Consider the following 9811-nt stretch of genomic DNA (forward strand, 5'->3'; position numbering starts at 1 on the left):
ATACAACACTACTGCTCCTAAGCGTTTCCGTGTTATCCCGAAAAGCCCTTACATCCATATGGGTCAATTCTTTGACCATTGCTCACCTTAGGCTTGATGATAAGTCTGAGGTGTATCAATCCAGCCTCCACATAATGTTGCTTGCCATGTTGGACTAACAGCACGTTGTTGGTAATTGCTGCCATGTCTTCCATCTTTCTAAGGAACAGCTCTTTTTTTTGCCTTCCACTGGCCTTTGGAAAGTGGTCTCCTTACATTGGCATGGTCCTTACATTAGATACTACACAACAAAAGCCTAGTGAGCAATGTTCCTATGCTAGAATTTGCCAAAAAATAAACTGAGGTTGATTTTTTTTGTGAAAAAACTCGCATATTTTATTAGAAAAACAACCTCAATTAGTTTTTGCACTATTCTTTGTATATGAACATGAAAATTTGACATTTTATCATGACTGGTGTAAGCATGAGCAATTTTTGTATTCTATTTCTCTACTGCATAAAACACGAATATGAAAGCATGAAAGTTTTATCCGATTCAATGATATTATCTGTTCAACATAGTATTATGTTATTGCATTGTATCTGAAAGTCCCGAGACATAAGATTTCATTTTGCTTTGATTATAGGCCCTACCATAAGTTATAATCTTGGTATCTGTTTTGGCCTTGCCACAGGTATATATTGTGGCCTTTATTTTGACCTTGCCACAGGTGTAAAATTGTAGCATCTGTTCTAACCTTGCCATGAGTGTAAAATGGTGGCTTCTATTCTGACCTTGCCATGGATGTACAACTATCACCTCTAGTTTGAGTGCACTCATTTTAGAGACAAAGTAGTTTTTGTTCTGCTGGGATAACCACATAAATGGATAACCCTACTACGGAGGTAAACATGGCCTCTTTCTATTTCTATTTCTGTTCCTGATTCTATTTTAGTTATGCTTGTCCCTAAGTTCTTTTGTCTATATTATTATTGTATTAAAATGTTTTTGAAATACTACTGTTATATTTTGAGATTATGTTTGTTCTACATTCTATAATTGGCTTATGTTTATACACTAGTATAAGTTCGTTGCTTACTAAGTCGGAGGACTCACCCATTTACCTCCACCATTTTTTCTCATATGACTTTAATAGTTGTGACAGTTAGAATAGATGACACATTGTAAGATTATAAGAGAAATGTGAGATAAGTGCAAGGTTGCATAGGTGTATTGGTGAGATTTTTTAGAATATGTAGTAGTGTCGAGTTAACTTTCTTTGGAAGGGTTTTTGAGGTATTTTATTTTGGAGGATTATTGCATCTAAGTTTTTCTTATTAATATGGATTTCAAGTTAAGGGGTTCACCTCCTGGTATGGGGCATGACTAGTTTACGTGGTTTGAAGGTGCCCTGTTTCAGGATCATAAAACAAGGGCATGGCTCTTGATTGTTGTTGAGGTTTGGTGGTTTCAAATGGTGGATTATGCTATTTAAGTGAACCAGTGGTTGCTTATGGTGCCTCTTCGAGCCTTGGTTTAGTGGTCATAGCTATGGAGAATTAACTAGCAGTGTGGGTTGGTCTTCACAGTTTGGCACGGAACAGTCATGTTGGGACCTTTTGTTTTGCAACCATGGAGGGTAGAACTCTGGGTTTCATATGGTGTAGGGGTCATGGGTATCATGGGTAGGGTTCATTTTATGGTCTTGACCCATGGGTATTTAGGCTTTTTTCTTGGATCCTTATTTAGGCTCTAATAAATGGATAGGGCCATTTAATGGGTCCAACTAAACTCTAGGGTTAGGTCCATTTTATGGGTTTTGATTGCTGCTGATGTTCCACTTGACTATTTTCTCATCTCGGGCCTTGGGTTTGGATCTTGTCATAGCCTCATTCAATCCTTTCATCAAAATCTAGATTTTCCCATTGTGTTCTCTATTCCACAATTTGAGGACTCGCACATTGTCTTTGGGCATAGGTAGAAAGTTGGGGACCTATTAAATTGTCTTTTGCATGCTTCACTCACTGTCGTCTATCCGATTGCTACTCTATTGTAGGACTCTTTTATTCCACAATTTTAATTTTTAGGGCCCTTTGAACTTTATCTTTTGGCATTAGCAGAAAGTAGGAAACCTTCTTTTTGATGCTTCACTCACTCTCATATGGTCGAGCCAATTTCTTGTCTTTTGTAGGACTCTTTTATTCCACAATTTAAGGGTGCCCTTTTAACGCACCTTTATCTTTTGGCAAAGTTGGGTCCCCCTAAATTATCTTTTTCATGCTTCACTCTCTATCATCGACCCGACTGCCTATGTATTATAGAAGGACTCAACTCTGAATGGTCTTGATATGATCTAGTGTTGCATGTCGTGTTGATAATATGGTTTGTGATCAAATGAGGTTCACAGGATGTGTGCCATTATGGCGTTAGAGAAAAGGACACTCCATTCTTTGTTCGAAAATTCCTTTGTTTAGCCTTTCTCTTATGTTGGCTTGGCACCATCGTTTGTTTGACCATGTGTGTTCGTATGCTTTAAAACCTAGGCCGATAAGGCTGCTGTGATTTAGGAACGGGCTCAATAAAGGACGAGGCTAAAGCATTCCCCATCTTATCGTTTTGGCACATAACAAAGTTGAAATCCCCCTGGATAAGCCATGGTCTAGAGAATGAATCTGCAATAATATCCAATGGATAATGCTACATGTACTTATAATTTTTACTTACAATTTTACATATAATATTTATTTTGATAGTTTTCTTCTGAAATTTAAATTTCATGATTTTTAGCATATCAATAACCGACATGTAGATAAATAAGTTTTTTTAACTTTTTCTTAAGTACATTTTACAAATTGAGCCTTTTTTTTCATTATTCTATATAGTAGTGCCATAAACAAGAGTAAACATCCAAATATTATTGCTAGGGGCCGAGAACAAAACCAAATTAATAATATTTCTACTTGGCAAAATGAACTCAAGATCAATTCCAACTTGGCAAGCAAAAGAAGATGCCGTCATTTACCAACAGGAGACACTTGAAAGAAATGTTAGAAGCTGATATTTTGAAGTTCGGTTTCAAACAGAAAAGGGCAGTTGGGGTAATGACTAATGATTCTTGATTAGTGCCGAGTGTTCAAATTGTCGAAGGGTGGGCAAATCCTCAACAATTCCATGCTTAGGTCATCATGGCAACTACCGAGCGTGTTACGAATTTCAATGCCCTAGTGTGGTTTCTTCCTTTATTTTCTGTCTCCTTTCTAGGCTTTTGGTGGGGGGCCTCTTTAGTTGTTCTATCTTTAGAATTCCCAAACTTTCAAATAACTTTTTTAATAGTGTTGATATGAGAAAGAATTTATAAAATTCATTTTCAAAAAAAAAAAAAAAAAAAACTCATAATTGTGCCCCTCTGAGTTCAGTTCTTTGGGTCTAGCCTTGTGGGAGTGTATCTGTAAAGGAAGTGTTTCATATCACTAACCGTACGGATAATCTACAGTAATGAAGAGGCGACGTTGGTCGCTCTAGGTAGACTCTGATGCTTAAGTCAGTAACAATATAAAGAAAATTGTACGTAAAAATGAAGATGATAATATTTGTTACCTCTTGTAGGTTATTTATAGAAAGACTTGGACGTGTCGAGATAATCACTAACTCTGATTCCTTCCTAATCGGGAGGGAAGATAGCTCCTATTTCATAGGGGTTATCTTCCTCAGGATAATAATCTCTACTTGTGGATCAATATTCCAACCTCGTAGTAGTTATCTACCATGCGGTTATGCTTCTTTGGCTTTCCAGACGTGGCCTTCTTAATCCTTAAGCTAAAGGCTCTGGCCTGCTTCCCAGTTGTGGGCTTGGACAACTAGAGGATCCAAATATTCCCCTAGTTCCTGTCTAATTTTCTTTGTGCTAGCACATGAGAAATTAAACTTTTGAGTTATTATTTTTTACCCATTGCTTACCCTGTTAGTCTGTAGGCGTTCATCTATAATTTTTCATCTTTTGGCTAAGGTCCATGCTAGGTGGTGTGCTCGGGCCCCCACCATTTCTTTTTGGGAAAGACATGGCTTACGTCAGTTATAACTGTTCCCGCTAATTTAATGATTTTCAAAAGAAATGGTAACTGTCGGCGCAGCCAACCTTTCGGATTCCCAAGAACCCTCATGATTATCTTCCCAGGTTTTTCCCATACGTTTACTTCTACCTGTGCTTCCTCTCTTTGCCTTTCTTTCTTCTTCTTATCTCATACTTCCTCTCTTTGTCTTCCTCGTATTTCTTTGTTCGTATCCCATTTTTCGTCTTTCATTCGCCTCACTTTCAAGAAACTTGCAATGGCTTGTCGTGGTTCTTCCAAAGTTCCCCCCAAATCAAAGGGTGAGTCTTCCCTTGCCCGGTACCCCGCTTCTTTTGACGGGCATTCGTGGTGTTTAGTCGTAAATGTGATGGGCCTCGTTTACCTGAGGGAGTCTTTTTGTATCCCTGAATCAGTGGACATAAGCATCCCCGAAGGGAGGTGTGTCGACAAAGTGGGCTATGGTGGGACGTGGCTCTGAAGGTTTGCGCCCTAACCAATAGGTTGTGGCTCCCTTTCATTCGTCCATTGCACGATGTCTTACATTTCTTAAAGCTTGCTCCTACTCAACTTCACAATAAGGCATGGCGCATGTTGATGTGCGCATGCGTGGTCTTCCACCGTGTGTTGGAGCTTGGGGAGGAGTACCCAGACTTAACGGCGAAAGGGTTTCTTTCCTTCTATAACGTGGCATCTCTGCCAGAGAACATTTACAGCTTCCGCGTATGTGGATTACGCCTGGCGGCTTTTGAAGGGCATTTTTCCAACTCCAAATAATGGACCAGTAAGTTTTTCTTTATTTCTAGTAGAAGCTAGGAATTTTCCGCCAATGAAATGCACATGAATGGGCTAAGGACCACGACCGTGATGGTCTGTGGTCGAATGATCTCATTTCTCCTCCCAATATAGATAGGTTTATGACTATTCCCAACAGCGCCCATGTCAGAGGAGCCAAGCTTAAATTGGTACCATCCCAGCAAAAAGGAGTGCTCCCCAAACCAGGGGGCCAAAAATGAAGCACCCCCATGGTGATGGCGCCAAGTCCAGTGACGCCCCTGGTTCCCTTGTGAAGGTGGCACAAAGAGGTTGATGTAGATACAGCTGTTCTTGGGGAGGCCATGTCGGTGGCTTCCCCTGTCAAGGCCTCCCCATCGGTGAGCCCAATTCTAGATGGCCTGGGCGCCTTGTTGAAGCAGGCTATCGAAGACCTCTCATTAGCTTATGATTTTGGCAGTCGTGGAGATGGCCAAGCACTTGTAGAGAATGTTATCTCCGGTAAGGCTTTTTTTTTTCATTGCTTTTGTTTGTGTGTGTCTATTTCTTTTGTGCTTGTATAGAGTTTAGCTAACCCATTGTGTTTGTGCAGAATGTGGTGGCTTTGGCGTCTTGGATCATAGATGAAAGGGTCTGCTTAGAGGAGGAGGTTCGTGAGCGGTGGAAGTTTTCTTATTTCACCAGGCAAGAGAATAACCGCCTTAAAGCTGGAGGGGACTATTTGCAATGCTGCCTGGAGCAGTCTGATGGTTATATTTAATCTCTAGAGGCAGATCTTGACTCTCTGCATGAGGAGCTGTGCAACCTACGTTCCAAGCTCCTTTGTATCGAGAGTCTCCAAATCCGCGACATTTTTGTCTTGCATATGGCATAAATGGAGAAAGCTACAACTATGGTGGAAGTGCTGCGCCTTGGGGGGGCACTGGATTCCTCTAAGCGATCCCAAACTGATATTGATGGAAATACCACCATGCATGCAAAATCCGGCTCAATTGCACACCCCTAATCAAAGAGGTGAGAAACAAAACTTTGGTGTTAAACTTCTCAATGATATTACCAGGCTCCTTAACAGTATTTATAAGTGTGGATACTTGAGGGCTGATTTGGAGAGTAAGATGAGATGAGATGAGAATTTTGTAAATAGTAGTTTGTGAATAGTAGTGAGATAATTTGAGTTGAGTATTTTTTAGATTTTGAGAAAGGAGAGAGAAAAAGTTGAATAAAAAATATTATAAAATTAAAATATTGTAAGAATATAATTTTATAATATTATTTTTTCTTGAGAGATTTGAAAATGTTGTAATTGTTTTCTATTTTTTATTTGAAAGTTTGAAAATGTTGTAATGATTAGTTTAAAAATTTTGTATTTGAATTATGTTTGGAAATAAAATGAAATGAGCTAAAATAAGAGCATTTGAGAATTTTGTGTTTCATCTTAGGCTTCAAACCTGCTTAGGGCTTGTTTGGAAATAATCTCATCCCAAAATTTTCATCTCATCTCCTTCTTAAACATAATTTAAATACAATCTTTTTAAACTAATCATTACAAATTTTTCAAACTAATTATTACAACTTTTCCAAACTTTTAAACAAATAAATAAAAAGTAATTCAACTTTTTCAAATCTCTAAACAAAAATAATAATTCTAACAATATTTTAATTTTACAATGTTTTTTATTCAACTTTTTATCTCTCTTTTTTCAAAATTCAAAAAATATTTATCTCACTACTATTCACAAACTATATTATTACTATTCACAAAATTCATATCTCATTTCACTCTCCCAACGAGCCCTAAGTTAAATGCTAAACGAACGGGCCTTAAACCACTCTAAACCAATCCCACCAACTAGGCCTTCGAATTTAAACCCATTTACACAACAAGAAGCCCTTTTGTATTCGGGCGTGACGGTACCATCCCCTTTAGAAGACATCGTCGTCAAAGTCATTACAAATTCACTTATAATTCCCCAATATGAGTAATATTGAATTGACCACTCAAGATCTTTAAACTAGTCAATAATGCAGCCGAGGCATTTAGTTTGAAGAACTATATTATGTATTTACACCACACACCATCTACATGACATAATTTTTTTATAGGAAAACAAGAAACATTAATATCAGAAAAATTACAAAGAATTCTTATCAATCCAAACAGCTTGAAAAACTGGCATTGGAACATTAGCCCCCCACATAAAAATATCTTCAACATTCTAAGCATAATGGGCAAGTCTATGGGCTGCCTCGTTACCTAATCCGTGAACATGTTGAACTTTGCACACACTAAACAACTTCATTAATCTTTGTGTTTCTTTAAGCATATTCCCTAGCATTTAAAAAGAACTGGCAGCAACTGCTTTTTGATCATCACCAAGCAATTACTTTTAAGAATAATTTGAGAAATACCACTATGCATGCAAAATTAATGTTCTCTGAACATAGATAAGAGTTCAATTGTTTTAGCATCAGCAACTTCATTTGCAGCTTTATTAACTGCCATAACAACATCATATTTCTCATCTCTGAGTATCACCCCCACCCTTGCTTTATGTTGATTACAGAATATAACTCCATTGACATTTAGTTTGAGGAAACTATGAGGAGGAGGCTTCCAACTGCAGTGTGCCTTAGGGTTTGAGCTAGGTATAGTCATGAACTCCTTGTAAAATTTCCGCAAAGACAATGCATGAGCTATCACATATCTGGATTCATAAGAGCATTGGCATTAAATTATGTAAATGCAAATAAAATGTATAATTTGGTTAATAGAAGATAAAAATTACTTGCATTGGATTATCTAAATGTAAACCAAGATGACTCTCAGTTACAGTAAATCAGCTCTTGTGATTATATTTGACATTCACTATAGCTCAATAAAATCTATTAAAAAATTATTTCTTTCATCACAACACTCTCTCTTCCCTTGAATTTTTCTCTTTATTCTACCATCTCTTTTTCTTTCCTCGATTTCTTCCTCCCACCAGCAAGTTCTATGAAAATCTATTAAAAAATTATTTCTTTCATCACAACACTCTCTCTTCCCTTGAATTTTTCTCTTTATTCTACCAACTCTTTTTCTTTCCTCGATTTCTTCCTCCCACCAGCAAGTTCTATGTCTTTCATCCCTGTGCCTTTTCTCTTCTTGTAGGGATTCATTTTTGTGCATTTTCTCTCCAGTCATTTGCAAGGCTTTTTCTCTCCAGTAACTGTGTGTGTGTGTGTGTGTTTTTTTTTTTCTTTTTCTGTTGACCCAAACGATAGGAAAAATAATTGATAGCTAGAAGTTTCAGATTAGCCAGGAGTCTCATATTGTATAACATTAATATTTTCATGTAACTCTTAATTTAAAAAAAAAATTAATAGAACAAAAGAATTGAAAAAAAAATATTATTAAATTTATAATATTTTATTATTATTTTGACTAATATATAGATAATCCAATCTGGAATAAGTTTTAAGTGGAATGGTCAAATGTAAAATCATGTCATATTATGCAAATTTTGCATTTGCATTTGCATTTGCATTTGCATAATCCAATACTAATACTCTAATATGTTTTTTTATGAATATCTAGATCCACATGGTATAATTTGATTTGGAAGATAAATCTTTAAATTTAAATCTTAAAAATCAAATTATATAATGTTAATGGTGTGTGGTGTAGAAGCCTTAAAATAACATTTCTCTTAGTTTCACCAACTTCAAACCACTACCACATGATGATAGATTTGAAAATAATTCTTATATTTGTAGACGTTTTAATAATCCCAACTGGAGCTTATTCTGTTATGCAGTTCCCATCACCAAGATCCTTCAGTTGACTACAAGTTAGAGCTTTGTAGATCTTCATTCTGGCAATGACATGAAAGATATAATAAAGACCTTTGAGATTACTTCTTCCTCTTTGAAATAACCAGCTTCCATGTTTCTTCTTGACTTATTGTATGGTGAAGAATGCATAAATGAGGTTGTAGTCACCCTTTTTTGAGGTACATAGTTTCCTTATTGTGACATATGTTGTTGAACCATTAAGAACCATTTTTGCTATGTCATAACCCAGCCCCATGTGAAGCGCAATCAGTTTTTAGGTCCAAAGTCCATCTCCTTTCTCAACCAAGCCTAGTCTGAAGATTCTTTTAAGAGAGAAATCGAAACAAGCTTGTTTTAACAAGGTACCCCTAACAACCCACCTCCTTTACAGTCCCCTTCACGATCTCACTCTTTTCTTTGCAATAAACGCGTAGCAACCCCATGCCCTATGCCATACACTGCACCACTGCACGTCATTGCTGCCGATAATTTAAGCCATCGCCTCTATCTCCCTCAGTTTTGTTTTCTCTATCAGTTTCTCTCTTTAGCGTCTCTTGGTCTCTCTTCGTCCGCCTATCTCTTTATCTTATGAACCTTCCAGTTCTTTTCCAATTCTACAGAAATTTAACAATGTTGAGATGAAAGATTAAGAAGAAAACTTCTAATTTTCGAGGAATCAGCACCTCCAAGAATGATCACTCAGCTCATCCAATGAATGCTTTATATTTTCAAGTTATATACTCTTATCCCAGTTATATATATCCAACCGTTGATATCATTACACTTGGAAAGGGCAAATATGTAAAATGCTAAATTCATTATCTATTGGAAAGGGATAATAACTTCTATGATATAATTGTAACACACTTTGTACTTCTTTGGGCAATAAGAGAATGATAAAGGAGATAGAATTTCTCTTAAGGAAATGAAAGGAAAATATGATAATTTTGAGGATGATGATGATCCGACCTCCGCAAGAAAAGAGACGAGAGTTGAACCTTCGCTATTAAACTTCTCAGCAATTTATTAAGTTACCCCTTTACAGTATTTATACAATGAAGAAAGTAATGGGCCATGAACCACTTTAAACCTAGCCCACCAACTAGACTTCCACTATATTTTATCTATGTTTTTTTTTTTTTCACATATATTTTTTTAATACTTTTAAATATTTTTA

Source organism: Juglans microcarpa x Juglans regia, chromosome 7D (assembly GCF_004785595.1).
Source record: "Juglans microcarpa x Juglans regia isolate MS1-56 chromosome 7D, Jm3101_v1.0, whole genome shotgun sequence".
Classification (NCBI taxonomy): Eukaryota; Viridiplantae; Streptophyta; class Magnoliopsida; order Fagales; family Juglandaceae; genus Juglans; species Juglans microcarpa x Juglans regia.